The 17369-nt window shown below is 36.6% G+C and overlaps 1 long non-coding RNA gene across 1 annotated transcript; it reads left to right on the top strand.

Moving 5' to 3' along the window:
- Positions 1-196: 196 nt before the first annotated feature.
- On the top strand, positions 197-9417 carry LOC143474634 (uncharacterized). The gene is made up of 3 exons (XR_013120821.1): positions 197-333; positions 8514-8582; positions 9355-9417. It is a non-coding gene; the product is annotated as an uncharacterized LOC143474634 (long non-coding RNA).
- The last annotated feature ends 7952 nt before the right edge of the window (positions 9418-17369 follow it).

Genomic DNA, 17369 nt, shown 5'->3' with positions numbered 1-17369 from the left:
CTCTGTAATTTTTTTTTATGTATCTGTATAAGCATATATGTAAACATATATGAATATGTATTTTATTCATTATTTTTGATAATTATCTGTTTACATATATTCAGCACTTGACAATCAGGGGAGGAGTTTCGGTTACCTATACAGAGAATTGTATTTGCACTACTGGAAAAACCAGTATAGTAGGTTGTTCAAAAGTCCCACTTGAAGCTCTCACAGCAATACTGCGAGCAGACGTCCAAACACATTTACCTTCTCACAAGTGCAGCCTCACAGAAGATATGCTGCTGCTCATTCTGTTTGTTGGATCCATTGCTGTTGCCAATGGACAAACAGGTACGTTACTAAGATTAATAGGGAGAGAATTAATATTATGGAGAAGATTCTGATATCGACCTGATGAAAGTCTACTTGTTGCTCTGGTGAAAGCTGAGAATTTTGTGTGATTGTGCAAAACGATGTTACTGTGTTTGAACTGTATTGAGTTTAACTTAAAGTCTCCTTTTATACTGCAATCTAACCTGTTGACAACCAAACTTTAATTTGTAGAACCTTATTTTCATGTAGCATTTTATAATTCAGTTCTTCTCATATTAGGGTGCTGGGTGTCATGAATACATTTTGTTATAAATAACACTAGAGGGGTTTAATATGCAGTTTAATTTTAATGTAACTAACAACCACTATAAAAATTATTTGCTCATGACTGCTTTACAAGATGTAAAACAAAATGCATATATAATGGAGGGAGAATATTTACAAATCAAAACAGCAATCATGTAATGAATACAAATGACAAACATAAATATTCATAATCCATTAAGAGTCACCAACCACGAAAACCAAATTTCTTGTGTGTATTAAAATGCTTGCCTGATTCTGATTGAAGTTCAGAGATTGGGTTTTGATATTGTCACTGTAAATGTCTGTTGATGAACGCCAGGCTTTCATTCCATGTCGGAGCAGCGATGCTGGTATTGTAGGCTCCGACTGCAATGTTACTCTCCAGGTGAACCTCGGAGAAAAGATACGAGATGTAGTAACTATGTAACAGATTAATCAAAGGCCAAACTAAACAGATGAGTCTTTAATCGAGTTTTAAACATTGAGACTGTGTCTGAGTCCCGAATAGAGGCAGGAAGATTATTCCACAGTTGTGAAGCTTTAAAAGAAAAGGCTCTTCCACCTGCTGTGATCTTTTTGATCCTAGGAACAGTTAATAACCCTGCGTCCTGTGAACGAAGTGAACGTGCTGGGTTGTAATGATCAATAAGTTCACTAAGATAGTCTGGAGCTAAGCCATGCAGCGTTTTATATGTTAATAAAAGTATTTTATAGTCAATACGGAATCTAATTGGCAGCCAGTGTAATGACGATAGTACGGGACTAATGTGATCAAACTTTTTAGTTTTTGTTTTAACTGGTGCTGCTGCGTTCTGAACCAGCTGGAGTTTGTTTATCGATTTACCAGAGCATCCAGCTAGGAGACTGTTGCAATAATCTAAACGAGAGGATATGAATGTATGGATTAGTTTTTCTGCATCACTAATATTTAATATGTTTCTAATTTTGGCAATGTTGCGCAAGTGAAAGAACGCTACCCTAGTTATATTATTAATATGTGTATCGAACGAGAGATCTGGGTCTATTGTGACGCCCAAGTTCTTTACCTCTGCGCTGGGGGTTATAGTAAAAGAATGTAGATTCAATGCTACATTATGTATCTTGTCTCTCGCAGCCCTAGACCCAACTATTATTAATTCTGTTTTATCGGGATTTAGTGCTAGAAAGTTACACGCCATCCAATGTTTTGTCTCTTCTACACATTTCTCAATCTTACTGTTTGCGCCTAAATCATCGGGTTTTGCCGATAAATATAGCTGAGTGTCGTCTGCGTAGGAATGGAAACTGATGTCATGCTTATGCATAATCTCGCCTAAGGGTAACATGTATAGTGTGAATAGAAGTGGTCCTAGGACTGTCCCTTGTGGGACACCATATTTAACCTGCACAGATTTAGAGGTTTTATTATTAACACTTACACATTGGAAGCGGTCAGTTAAATATGATCTAAACCAGGAGAGTGCGACTCCTTTAATACCTACCGTGTTTTCTAGTCTATCCAGCAAAATGTTGTGGTCTACAGTATCAAAAGCTGCACTAAGATCTAACAGTATAAGCAACGAGACAAGCCCATTATCGGCCGATATTAGTAGATCATTCACTACCCTGAGTAAAGCTGTTTCAGTGCTGTGGTTTGGTCTAAATCCTGATTGGAACTTTTCATGGATACTATTTGATTGGAGATAGTGGTTTAACTGATTGGAAACTGCTTTTTCTAAAATTTTAGAGATAAATGGGAGATTAGAAATGGGTCTATAGTTAGCTAGAATCTGCGGATCGAGATTCTGTTTTTTAATCAATGGTCTAATTACGGCGCATTTTAATTGTTTGGGCATGTAACCTAGGTTAAGGGAGGAGTTAATCATATTAAGTAAGGGCCCTGCAATGGCTGGGAGTAGGTCTTTAAATAGACGGGTTGGAACTGGGTCAAATATACATGATGTAGGCTTAGACGAATTAATCAGTGTTGTGAGCTCTTTTTGCGATATAGGATCGAAGATATTTAGCTCAGTAATATTTTTGGATGCATACTAATAACTAAACTACTGGGGTTGGATTGGAGGTTAGGCTGCGATGTATTATGACTCTGTAGTCGGATATTATCTATTTTATTATTGAAAAAGTTTAAAAATTCATCGCTAGTGTGTGTAAGTGCTGTGTTAGAACTAGTGTCGTCGATATTTCTTGTTAGTTTAGATACCGTCGCGAAGAGAAATCTAGGGTTATTCTTGTTGTTTTCTATTAGTGTCGAATAGTATGCGGCTCTAGCTTTTATTAGGGCATGTTTATATTTGACTATGGCGTCTTTCCGTGTGATTCTAAACACTTCTAGTGAGGTGGATTTCCATTTTCGCTCCGCTGCTCGAGCTGCCTGTTTTAGAAGACGAGTGTGTTCGTCATACCATGGTGCAAGCTTTTTCTCCCTAATTAATTTTGTTTTAATTGGAGCTACACTGTCTAAGGTATTGCTGAGTGTGGAATAAAACTGTTGTGTTGCTTGTTCCAATTCATTGGGCTGCAGTGGCATAGTGTTCGGTAGCTCCGGCAGTAAGTTTATAAATGTTGCTGCAGTGTCGGATGTGATAGTGCGCGTGGTTTTTGTATGGCGCATCTGATGTACATTGTATAAAGTCATTTCATATATTAGTAAGGAATGATCTGAAATGGCGTCATTTTGCGGGGATGATTGCCAAATGTTCTATGTTTAATCCGTAAGTAAGTATTAAGTCTAAGGTGTGTTTACAGCGGTGGGTAGGCCCTGTCACATTTTGGGCTATACCTACTGAATCTAGTATGGAGTCGAACGCAATTTTCAGTGGGTCTGATTCATTTTCATAATGAATAATAATTCATTCTGGGTATGTTCACTCTGGGTATGTGTGTGTTCACTCTGGGTATGTGTGTGTTCACACTGGGTATGTGTGTGTTCACTCTGGGTATGTGTGTGCTCACTAGGGGTGGGTATCACCACTGATTTCCCATTTCGATTTGATTTCGATTCACAAGGTCCCGATTCAATTCGATTTTCGATTCGATTCAATATCGATTCTTGTAGGGACATTTCAGTTACAATAAAAAGTGTAGTTTGAATGTGAAATGTTGTAATGATACAAGGAACACTCAAACTTTATTAAAATGTATTAAGATATTAGTGTTTATATTGTGAACAACAGTTACATTCTTTTTTAATATTGTAACGATAATGGGATTATTGGGTTACTGTTTCTTTAAGTTAAGTGTGAGTGGGAGAGCGCGCAAGGAGCGAGAGTGAGAGAGTGAATTCAGCTTTGAATTCAGCAGTGAATTCAGCCCAGCTTTAGCAAGCCAAGGGACGTCAGCTATTGATTGTTTGGTTTACATCAGTATCAATAAAGTTCATGACACACACCAAGTTGTTACGTGTTATTGTTTATTCAGTGTCCAATATAGTCGACAACAAAGTGATGGTCAGAGCTGGATGCTAGCGGATCACAGCTAGTTTCAGAGCCGTTTCAGTGGAACAGTTGCTGTCTTTGAAAGAGCAAACTCTCGACTAGTAGATGTTCGTGGTGTACAGCCAGCCGAGAGCTTGCTCTTTTCTAGCTAGATGCTATCGCATCACGGCTAGAAGCTAGCGAACCGGGGCTAGAAGCGATCGGATCGGGGCTAGAAGCTATCGGATCACGGCTAGAAGCTAGCGAACCGGGGCTAGAAGCTATCGGATGACGGCTAGAAGCTACCGAACCGGGGCTAGAAGCTACCGAACTGGGGCTAGAAGCTACCGAACCGGGGCTAGAAGCTACCGAACCGGGGCTAGAAGCTATCGGATGACGGCTAGAAGCTAGCGAACCGGAGCTAAAAGCTAGCGGACCGGGGCTAGATGCTATCGGACCGGGGCTAGAAGCTAGCGAACCGGAGCTAGAAGCTAGCGAACCGGGGCTAGATGCTAGCGGATGTACGTGTACTCCCAGCCGAGAGCTTGATCTTTCAAACGCGGACAGCAACTGTTCCACTGAAACCGGCTGGGAACAGTAACAGTACTGGGAACAGTAACAGTACTGGGGACAGTAACAGTACTGGGGACAGCACCAACTTTTAGCCACGAGCTTCCTGCTATGTAGTCTGCAGCAGTGAAATGCTGGCTACACACAAAGATGCTCCGTATCACAAAGTTTTCCCCTTCATCCCTCCTAATTGCACAAACCCATTTTCTTTTCTGCTCGTCGTCAGCCGGAAAACCATAGAAACTGATATATGACTGTTTTTGCTTCGAGATCGAGCACCCTGGTGCACTGCAAAAGCTCTTGTTATTGGACTCTGCCATTGTTTAACGTGTAACGGAAGTAACTTTACCCTGCAACGAGAGCTTCCGGAAGAAAAAATGCGGAAGTGTGAAAAGGGCCTATGAACAAAGTTTGCAGGGTTCATACACCTTTACTAGGTGGAATTCAAGCACTTCGGTTATTTTTTTGGCACGGGGAGAACTTGTAGATAGTATAATCGCAAATGCCATCTCTAGTGGAGTTTGTTTGGGTTCTGGCGTTTTTTGAATATCAGGATGGTGTCGCGTTAAATGATTTCTCAGATTTGTGGTATTCCCACAATATTTCACCTCCATGTTGCACAGTTTACACACGGCTGTGCTTTTATCCAACTCTTTCCTACCATCATGGTTTCTGAATCCAAAATGTAACCATACATCTGCAGGGTTGCCAACTTTTCAAGATCGCTTGGAGTGAGATTTGAACCTGGAGGGGGTGGCGGTGTAAAATGGACACAAATTAAGTATTATTTCGCGATCGATCGATCACCAGTGGTTGGCGCCAGAGCGAACTAGTAACTCATTGAATCATAGATGTGGATCAGAGGTACATTTTTTTACTCTTGCTGCAGCCATGCTTAACTGATCACCCCAGCCAAGTGGCGGTGCTCGAGAAAAAAAAGGATGATCTCGTGAGATAAAACGCGAGACGTTAAAACGGTACGCATATGCGGGAAAAATTGGCTAATTCTAAAGCTCGATCTCAGGTTTCATAAATCGATATCGAATCATTCAAATGAAGATCAATTTGAATCGAAAGATCGATTTTTTAAACACACCCCTAGTGCTCACTCTGGGTATGTGTGTGCTCACTCTGGGTGTGTGTGTGCTCACTCCGGGTATGTGTGTGCTCACTCAGGGTACGTATGTGCTCACCCTTGGTATGTGTGAGCTCACTCCAGTTATGTGTGTATTCACTCCAGTTGTGTGCACAAGTTAAATGCAGAGAGGAGTTTCCCTAAGGGGATTAATTAATAAAGTCACTTCGTATTTCAATCAGAATCAGATTTATTGGTCAAGTATGTTGACACACATGAAATTGGCTTTAGGTTACTAAGCAGTCCTAAGTCTGCTTAGTCTTAAGCAATACATACTATTTACAGACAATACACAATAAACAAACAACATTCAAATGATATAAAAGACACACAAACATGTTATAGCAACAAAGTAGTTATAGCAACAATGACACGTCACATGGGAATGAAATTGTAATGCTATTTTTGTAGATGTGAATTAGGGTGTAATAACTGCCTGAAGAAACAAGAATAGCTATGCGGAAGGGTCAGCTGATACTAGCTGGATAATTACAAGAAACAAATAAAACTTCATTTGTCACATATAAAGTCATACGTAGTACAACTAGCAGTGAAATGCAACTGCCTGCTCACACAAAGAGTAAAACAGGGAATATGAAAATGCAAAGTAACTAAAGACAAAAATATGGATGATAGTTATGTTATTTACAATATATCTACCCTAATAATAAACACTGTTGGTACAGAGAGTAGAGGGGAGAACAGTGTGCAGTTGAATGTAAAGTACAAGACACAGAACTTGCTACATACAATTCATACAATTAAGAAGGAGGTAATGAATAAGTGGATAGTAATAATTAACTTAATTATTAACAAATTTACAAATTCATAAATAATAAACATTAATTAAGATACACTGTATTCCCTCACAGTGTGGTGAACTCATAAAAATTATTCTATTTGTAAGCAAAACTGCAAAACAGTTCAAACAGCTTAAAACATTAAAGTTCATACAACGATATTCAAGTTTTAAGCTCAATAAGCTCAACATTTTCAAGTGAAGACAATCACTAAACTCATTGTTTTTCATTTAATATTTGCCGAGCGTCTGACGCAATGCGCTCCTGCATGCCTATTGGTTAAAACCATCTAATTAGCATACTGTGATTTTTGAACAAACATGGTGAACAGTGCGGCTGGTGCAGGAAAACTACACTATAAACCCAGCATTAAGGTTTTGCGCTGTCTTAACTTTTTGTTATGTTTTAAGTTTAAATGAGTACTTATTTTTGAGTAATGACTGTCACTAACATTATAATTTATGAGTATCCAAAGTCACGCAGCGTCTGACGTCACCAACATGCCCGGTCACAATGGCGGCGCGTCATGGCCTGGCGGTTAGGGAACCGGTCTTGTGACCGGAGGGTCGTGGGTTCGATTCCCAGACCTGAAGGCATGACTGAGGTGCCCCTGAGCAAGACCCTTAACCCTCAATTGCTCATTTGTATATAAAAAAATGAGATAAAATGTAAGTCGCTCTGGATACGAGCGTCTGCCAAATGCCATAAAAATGTAAACAACAATGGTTAAGTATATCTTAAAAATTAAGATTTTCCTAAACTTATATATTTTATTTTAATTTTTATATTTTTTTTAAGTTAACTGTACTTAAAAATTATATTACATGATCTTAAAATTCCTTAGGTAATCGGTTACAACAAAACTTTTGAGTTCAGTGAACTTGTTGGGTTTTACAGTGTAGTGATAATGATGTTTACATGTTGTATAAATAAGTAAATGTGATCAATGGTGCAGATATAGATGTTTCACAGCACCTTGGACGGCAGTCTGAAGTCTTTCAGGCATCTGAGGTGGTAGAGCTGCTGACAAGTGGTTTTTGTGGCAAGACCATGATAAGTCACATGAGATGTGAACTCCCGGGCACTTGAAGCTGGCTACCTTTTCCACTACCACTCTGTTGATCCAGACAAAGTGTTAACTCCTCAATAGCTTCCTAGTGTAGTCCTTTTTCTTGCTGACACTAAGGAGGAGACTGTTGTCCTTTTACCACTTCTCCTGGTAATAAGTCTCCTCCAGGTAATCATCATTTCTCATCATCATCTGAGATCAGACCCACAACCACAATGTTGTCTGCAAACTTGTCAAAGGTGGTAGAGCTGGAAGTGGCCTCGAACTTGTAGGTATGCAGTGATTACAGCAGGGGGCCCAGGGCACAACCCTGGGGAACACCTGTGCTAAGAGTGAGGGTGGCTGTGAAATGTTTGCCTACCTGCACTGCTTGTGGTCATGTGATGTGTACTGACTACAGATGTTCAAATGACTTCCTGGCCACAGATGTGAGGCTGACAGGACAGAATCATTCAGTCCAATGAGGCAGGGTTTCTTCTTCTAGGGCTGGAGTCCCTCTGCAGTAGAAGACATTCAGATTGTCAACTAGTTTGCCTCAGCAGTCTTCTGTAGTTTGGGATGTTCTGTAAATTGTGATGTGTTGCAGACCTCTCTGTACTGATGCAAGGTTTTTGTCTGGAAACCTATTTTTGTCTGTCTGTCTCTATCTATCTATATAAAACTAAACTGTAGTAACATAAACATGTTTTGTTAGTAAAAATGCACTTTATTTTTAATCAAATTTGTCAAGAAGAGTGTATGTGGCAATAGCAAAGTTCAAAAGATTTTGTTTTGTAAAATGTTCTAAAATTGGTTTAGGATAACAGGCTTTTTTACTATAGACAACTTTTGCAAGACCTGAATCATAACATCTAGGATTTATCTGAAAACAAAAATAATGATTATTGATTCTTACTGAAATGTAGAGACCGCCACCTCTTTAACACCAACTGTGCCTCAAACTACATACCCTCAGACCACAACACCACTACCAGGTATGTTGACAAGATATTTATATTTCAATATGAAATATGAAAAATACCCTTTATTGTTAATTAAAGCAAACAAGTAGGGTGTAATCAGAACACAATAGGTTTTGTAAAATGTTCTAAAATTGGTTTAGGATAACAGGCTTTTTAAAACTATAGACTACGGTGGCCCTGAAAGCCCATTGCAATGCAAAAGATACGCAAAGTAAATTAATCAAAATGATATTGGGTATGCTACATTTTAGAAATGCGCTGCAAATTCAGAAATGCTGCAAATCCAGTCACAACATAATGGAAGTGTTTCGGGATGAATTATTTTACACAGGGACTTTGTAGGTTTTAAAGATGATATAAAAAACTTTACATTGTATAACAACTATTGTGAATAACAAGCAGAATAATCTGCAGGTTTTTGTCCTGAAACAAGAGTTGTATTATACAGCAGCTCATTTAGTTGAACCAGAAGGGATGAGTAAAGATTTTTAAATGTAAAAATGTAAAAAAAAAAAGTATTGCCCTTTATGTAGCTTGCTGTAAATGTAGCTTGCTAGCTAGCTATTTTAATGAAAACTAAGAGAAAACTTAAAAGACCTTTCATGCTTAATTATCTAGGTATTTAGCTACATTTAAATAGCTTTAATAATTCAGTCCCATTCTACTTCATGAGATACTGTATAACAAAACTCTAGTTTGTAGTTTAAAAACTAGAGTGTTATGATGGGAGGAGGCAGGCATGACAAAGTAAAAATAAAGACTATTGTTTCTAACTGAAATGTAGACACCACAACCTCTTTGACATCAACTACATCTCCAACTACATTCACTCCAACCACAACGCAACCACTAGGTATGTCGACAAGTTATTTTTATGTTCAATATGAAATATAAGGAATGCATTTAATTGTTAATTAAAACAAACAAACAAGGATGGTGTATGTGGCAAAATCACAGGTCAACAGTTTTAATAAAATGTTCAACAATTGGTTTAGGATGGTAGGCATTTTTACTATAGACAAGACCTTTAGAATCACATGAATCGTAACATCTAGGATTTACCTGAAAGAAAAATAAAGACTATTGTTTCTAACTGAAATGTAGACACCACAACCTCTTTGACATCAACTACATCTCCAACTACATTCACTCCAACCACAACGCAACCACTAGGTATGTTGACAAGATATTTATATGTTCAATATAAAATATAAAAAATGCCGTTTATTGTTAATTAAAGCAAACAAGGAGCGTGTATGTGGCAAAATCACAGGTCAACAGTTTTAATAAAATGTTCAACAATTGGTTTAGGATGGCAGGATGTTTTAGTATAGACAAGAGCTGTAGCATCACCTGAATCATAACATCTAGGATTGACCCGACAGCAAAAATAATGACTATTGTTTCTCACTGAAATGTAGACACCACAACCTCTTTGACATCAACTACATCTCCAACTACATTCACTCCAACCACAACGCAACCACTAGATATGTTGACAAGATATTTATATGTTCAATATAAAATATAAAAAATGCCGTTTATTGTTAATTAAAGCAAACAAGGAGCGTGTATGTGGCAAAATCACAGGTCAACAGTTTTTATAAAATGTTTAACTATTGTTTTAGGATGGCAGGCATTTAGACAAGAGCTTTAGCATCACCTGAATCATAACATTTAGGATTTACCCGAAAGCAAAAATAATGACTATTGTTTCTCACTGAAATGTAGACACCACAACCTCTTCGACATCAAGTACATCAACTACATTCACTCCAACCACAACACAACAACCAGGTATGTTGACAAGATATTTTTATGTTCAATATGAAATATGAAAAATGCCATTTATTGTTAATTAAAACAAACAAGGAGCGTGTATGTGGCAAAATCACAGGTCAACAGTTTTAATAAAATGTTCAACAATTGGTTTAGGATGGCAGGATGTTTTAGTATAGACAAGAGCTGTAGCATCACCTGAATCATAACATGTAGGATTGACCCGACAGCAAAAATAATGACTATTGTTTCTCACTGAAATGTAGACACCACAACCTCTTTGACATCAACTACATCTCCAACAACATTCAATCCAACCACAACGCAACCACTAGGTATGTTCACAAGATATTTATATGTTCAATATAAAATATAAAAAATGCCGTTTATTGTTAATTAAAGCAAACAAGGAGCGTGTATGTGGCAAAATCACAGGTCAACAGTTTTAATAAAATGTTCAACAATTGGTTTAGGATGGCAGGATTTTTTAGTATAGACAAGAGCTGTAGCATCACCTGAATTATAACATCTAGGATTGACCCGACAGCAAAAATAATGACTATTGTTTCTCACTGAAATGTAGACACCACAACCTCTTTGACATCAACTACATCTCCAACTACATTCACTCCAACCACAACACAACAACCAGGTATGTTGACAAGATATTTTTATGTTCAATATGAAATATGAAAAATGGCATTTATTGTTAATTAAAACAAACAAGGAGCGTGTATGTGGCAAAATCACAGGTCAACAGTTTTTATAATATGTTTAACTATTGTTTTAGGATGGCAGGCATTTAGACAAGAGCTTTAGCATCACCTGAATCATAACATTTAGGATTTACCCGAAAGCAAAAATGACTATTGTTTCTCACTGAAATGTAGACACCACAACCTCTTCGACATCAAGTACATCAACTACATTCACTCCAACCACAACACAACAACCAGGTATGTTGACAAGATATTTTTATGTTCAATATGAAATATGAAAAATGCCATTTATTGTTAATTAAAACAAACAAGGAGCGTGTATGTGGCAAAATCACAGGTCAACAGTTTTAATAAAATGTTCAACAATTGGTTTAGGATGGCAGGCTTTTTTAATATAGACAAGAGCTGTAGCATCACCTGAATCACAACATCTAGAATTGACCCGACAGCAAAAATAATGACTATTGTTTCTCACTGAAATGTAGACACCACAACCTCTTCGACATCAAGTACATCAACTACATTCACTCCAACCACAACACAACAACCAGGTTGGTTGACAAGATATTTATATGTTCAATATAAAATATAAAAAATGCCGTTTATTGTTAATTAAAGCAAACAAGGAGCGTGTATGTGGCAAAATCACAGGTCAACAGTTTTAATAAAATGTTCAACAATTGGTTTAGGATGGCAGGCTTTTTTAGTATAGACAAGAGCTGTAGCATCACCTGAATCACAACATCTAGGATTGACCCGACAGCAAAAATAATGACTATTGTTTCTCACTGAAATGTAGACACCACAACCTCTTCGACATCAAGTACATCAACTACATTCACTCCAACCACAACACAACAACCAGGTATGTTGACAAGATATTTTTATGTTCAATATGAAATATGAAAAATGCCATTTATTGTTAATTAAAACAAACAAGGAGCGTGTATGTGGCAAAATCACAGGTCAACAGTTTAAATAAAATGTTCAACAATTGGTTTAGGATGGCAGGCATTTTTACTATAGACAAGACCTTTAGAATCACATGAATCATAACACCTAGGATTGACCCGACAGCAAAAATAATGACTATTGTTTCTCACTGAAATGTAGACACCACAACCTCTTTGACATCAAGTACATCAACTACATTCACTCCAACCACAACGCAACCACTAGGTATGTTGACAAGATATTTATATGTTCAATATAAAATATAAAAAATGCCGTTTATTGTTAATTAAAGCAAACAAGGAGCGTGTATGTGGCAAAATCACAGGTCAACAGTTTTAATAAAATGTTCAACAATTGGTTTAGGATGGCAGGATTTTTTAGTATAGACAAGAGCTGTAGCATCACCTGAATCATAACATCTAGGATTGACCCGACAGCAAAAATAATGACTATTGTTTCTCACTGAAATGTAGACACCACAACCTCTTTGACATCAAGTACATCAACTACATTCACTCCAACCACAACGCAACCACTAGGTATGTTGACAAGATATTTATATGTTCAATATAAAATATAAAAAATGCCGTTTATTGTTAATTAAAGCAAACAAGGAGCGTGTATGTGGCAAAATCACAGGTCAACAGTTTTAATAAAATGTTCAACAATTGGTTTAGGATGGCAGGCTTTTTTAGTATAGACAAGAGCTGTAGCATCACCTGAATCATAACATCTAGGATTGACCCGACAGCAAAAATAATGACTATTGTTTCTCACTGAAATGTAGACACCACAACCTCTTTGACATCAAGTACATCAACTACATTCACTCCAACCACAACACAACAACCAGGTATGTTGACAAGATATTTTTATGTTCAATATGAAATATGAAAAATGCCATTTATTGTTAATTAAAACAAACAAGGAGCGTGTATGTGGCAAAATCACAGGTCAACAGTTTTAATAAAATGTTCAACAATTGGTTTAGGATGGCAGGCATTTAGACAAGAGCTTTAGCATCACCTGAATCATAACATTTAGGATTTACCCGACAGCAAAAATAATGACTATTGTTTCTCACTGAAATGTAGACACCACAACCTCTTCGACATCAAGTACATCAACTACATTGACTCCAACCACAACACAACAACCAGGTATGTTGACAAGATATTTTTATGTTCAATATGAAATATGAAAAATGCCATTTATTGTTAATTAAAACAAACAAGGAGCGTGTATGTGGCAAAATCACAGGTCAACAGTTTTAATAAAATGTTCAACAATTGGTTTAGGATGGCAGGCTTTTTTAGTATAGACAAGAGCTGTAGCATCACCTGAATCATAACATCTAGGATTGACCCGACAGCAAAAATAATGACTATTGTTTCTCACTGAAATGTAGACACCACAACCTCTTTGACATCAACTACATCAACTGCATTCACTCCAACCACAACACAACAACCAGGTATGTTGACAAGATATTTTTATGTTCAATATGAAACATGAAAAATGCCATTTATTGTTAATTAAAACAAACAAGGAGCGTGTATGTGGCAAAATCACAGGTCAACAGTTTTTATAAAATGTTTAACTATTGTTTTAGGATGGCAGGCATTTAGACAAGAGCTTTAGCATCACCTGAATCATAACATTTAGGATTTACCCGAAAGCAAAAATAATGACTATTGTTTCTCACTGAAATGTAGACACCACAACCTCTTCGACATCAAGTACATCAACTACATTGACTCCAACCACAACACAACAACCAGGTATGTTGACAAGATATTTTTATGTTCAATATGAAATATGAAAAATGCCATTTATTGTTAATTAAAACAAACAAGGAGCGTGTATGTGGCAAAATCACAGGTCAACAGTTTTAATAAAATGTTCAACAATTGGTTTAGGATGGCAGGCATTTTTACTATAGACAAGACCTTTAGAATCACATGAATCGTAACATCCAGGATTTACCTGAAAGCAAAAATGACTATTGTTTCTCACTGAAATGTAGACACCACAACCTCTTCGACATCAAGTACATCAACTACATTCACTCCAACCACAACACAACAACCAGGTATGTTGACAAGATATTTTTATGTTCAATATGAAATATGAAAAATGCCATTTATTGTTAATTAAAACAAACAAGGAGCGTGTATGTGGCAAAATCACAGGTCAACAGTTTTTATAAAATGTTTAACTATTGTTTTAGGATGGCAGGCATTTAGACAAGAGCTTTAGCATCACCTGAATCATAACATTTAGGATTTACCCGAAAGCAAAAATAATGACTATTGTTTCTCACTGAAATGTAGACACCACAACCTCTTCGACATCAAGTACATCAACTACATTGACTCCAACCACAACACAACAACCAGGTATGTTGACAAGATATTTTTATGTTCAATATGAAATATGAAAAATGCCATTTATTGTTAATTAAAACAAACAAGGAGCGTGTATGTGGCAAAATCACAGGTCAACAGTTTTAATAAAATGTTCAACAATTGGTTTAGGATGGCAGGCTTTTTTAATATAGACAAGAGCTTTAGCATCACCTGAATCACAACATCTAGAATTGACCCGACAGCAAAAATAATGACTATTGTTTCTCACTGAAATGTAGACACCACAACCTCTTCGACATCAAGTACATCAACTACATTCACTCCAACCACAACACAACAACCAGGTTGGTTGACAAGATATTTATATGTTCAATATAAAATATAAAAAATGCCGTTTATTGTTAATTAAAGCAAACAAGGAGCGTGTATGTGGCAAAATCACAGGTCAACAGTTTTAATAAAATGTTCAACAATTGGTTTAGGATGGCAGGCTTTTTTAGTATAGACAAGAGCTGTAGCATCACCTGAATCACAACATCTAGGATTGACCCGACAGCAAAAATAATGACTATTGTTTCTCACTGAAATGTAGACACCACAACCTCTTCGACATCAAGTACATCAACTACATTCACTCCAACCACAACACAACAACCAGGTATGTTGACAAGATATTTTTATGTTCAATATGAAATATGAAAAATGCCATTTATTGTTAATTAAAACAAACAAGGAGCGTGTATGTGGCAAAATCACAGGTCAACAGTTTAAATAAAATGTTCAACAATTGGTTTAGGATGGCAGGCATTTTTACTATAGACAAGACCTTTAGAATCACATGAATCATAACATCTAGGATTGACCCGACAGCAAAAATAATGACTATTGTTTCTCACTGAAATGTAGACACCACAACCTCTTTGACATCAAGTACATCAACTACATTCACTCCAACCACAACGCAACCACTAGGTATGTTGACAAGATATTTATATGTTCAATATAAAATATAAAAAATGCCGTTTATTGTTAATTAAAGCAAACAAGGAGCGTGTATGTGGCAAAATCACAGGTCAACAGTTTTAATAAAATGTTCAACAATTGGTTTAGGATGGCAGGATTTTTTAGTATAGACAAGAGCTGTAGCATCACCTGAATCATAACATCTAGGCTTGACCCGACAGCAAAAATAATGACTATTGTTTCTCACTGAAATGTAGACACCACAACCTCTTTGACATCAAGTACATCAACTACATTCACTTCAACCACAACGCAACCACTAGGTATGTTGACAAGATATTTATATGTTCAATATAAAATATAAAAAATGCCGTTTATTGTTAATTAAAGCAAACAAGGAGCGTGTATGTGGCAAAATCACAGGTCAACAGTTTTAATAAAATGTTCAACAATTGGTTTAGGATGGCAGGCTTTTTTAGTATAGACAAGAGCTGTAGCATCACCTGAATCATAACATCTAGGATTGACCCGACAGCAAAAATAATGACTATTGTTTCTCACTGAAATGTAGACACCACAACCTCTTCGACATCAAGTACATCAACTACATTCACTCCAACCACAACACAACAACCAGGTATGTTGACAAGATATTTTTATGTTCAATATGAAATATGAAAAATGCCATTTATTGTTAATTAAAACAAACAAGGAGCGTGTATGTGGCAAAATCACAGGTCAACAGTTTTAATAAAATGTTCAACAATTGGTTTAGGATGGCAGGCTTTTTTAGTATAGACAAGAGCTGTAGCATCACCTGAATCATAACATCTAGGATTGACCCGACAGCAAAAATAATGACTATTGTTTCTCACTGAAATGTAGACACCACAACCTCTTCGACATCAAGTACATCAACTACATTCACTCCAACCACAACACAACAACCAGGTATGTTGACAAGATATTTTTATGTTCAATATGAAATATGAAAAATGCCATTTATTGTTAATTAAAACAAACAAGGAGCGTGTATGTGGCAAAATCACAGGTCAACAGTTTTTATAAAATGTTTAACTATTGTTTTAGGATGGCAGGCATTTAGACAAGAGCTTTAGCATCACCTGAATCATAACATTTAGGATTTACCCGAAAGCAAAAATAATGACTATTGTTTCTCACTGAAATGTAGACACCACAACCTCTTCGACATCAAGTACATCAACTACATTGACTCCAACCACAACACAACAACCAGGTATGTTGACAAGATATTTTTATGTTCAATATGAAATATGAAAAATGCCATTTATTGTTAATTAAAACAAACAAGGAGCGTGTATGTGGCAAAATCACAGGTCAACAGTTTTAATAAAATGTTCAACAATTGGTTTAGGATGGCAGGCATTTTTACTATAGACAAGACCTTTAGAATCACATGAATCGTAACATCCAGGATTTACCTGAAAGCAAAAATGACTATTGTTTCTCACTGAAATGTAGACACCACAACCTCTTCGACATCAAGTACATCAACTACATTCACTCCAACCACAACACAACAACCAGGTATGTTGACAAGATATTTTTATGTTCAATATGAAATATGAAAAATGCCATTTATTGTTAATTAAAACAAACAAGGAGCGTGTATGTGGCAAAATCACAGGTCAACAGTTTTTATAAAATGTTTAACTATTGTTTTAGGATGGCAGGCATTTAGACAAGAGCTTTAGCATCACCTGAATCATAACATTTAGGATTTACCCGAAAGCAAAAATAATGACTATTGTTTCTCACTGAAATGTAGACACCACAACCTCTTCGACATCAAGTACATCAACTACATTGACTCCAACCACAACACAACAACCAGGTATGTTGACAAGATATTTTTATGTTCAATATGAAATATGAAAAATGCCATTTATTGTTAATTAAAACAAACAAGGAGCGTGTATGTGGCAAAATCACAGGTCAACAGTTTTAATAAAATGTTCAACAATTGGTTTAGG

Source organism: Brachyhypopomus gauderio, chromosome 14 (assembly GCF_052324685.1).
Source record: "Brachyhypopomus gauderio isolate BG-103 chromosome 14, BGAUD_0.2, whole genome shotgun sequence".
Taxonomy (NCBI): Eukaryota; Metazoa; Chordata; class Actinopteri; order Gymnotiformes; family Hypopomidae; genus Brachyhypopomus; species Brachyhypopomus gauderio.
The sequence above is the reverse complement of the archived record's forward strand: the minus strand, read 5'-3'. Positions and strand labels throughout refer to the sequence as shown.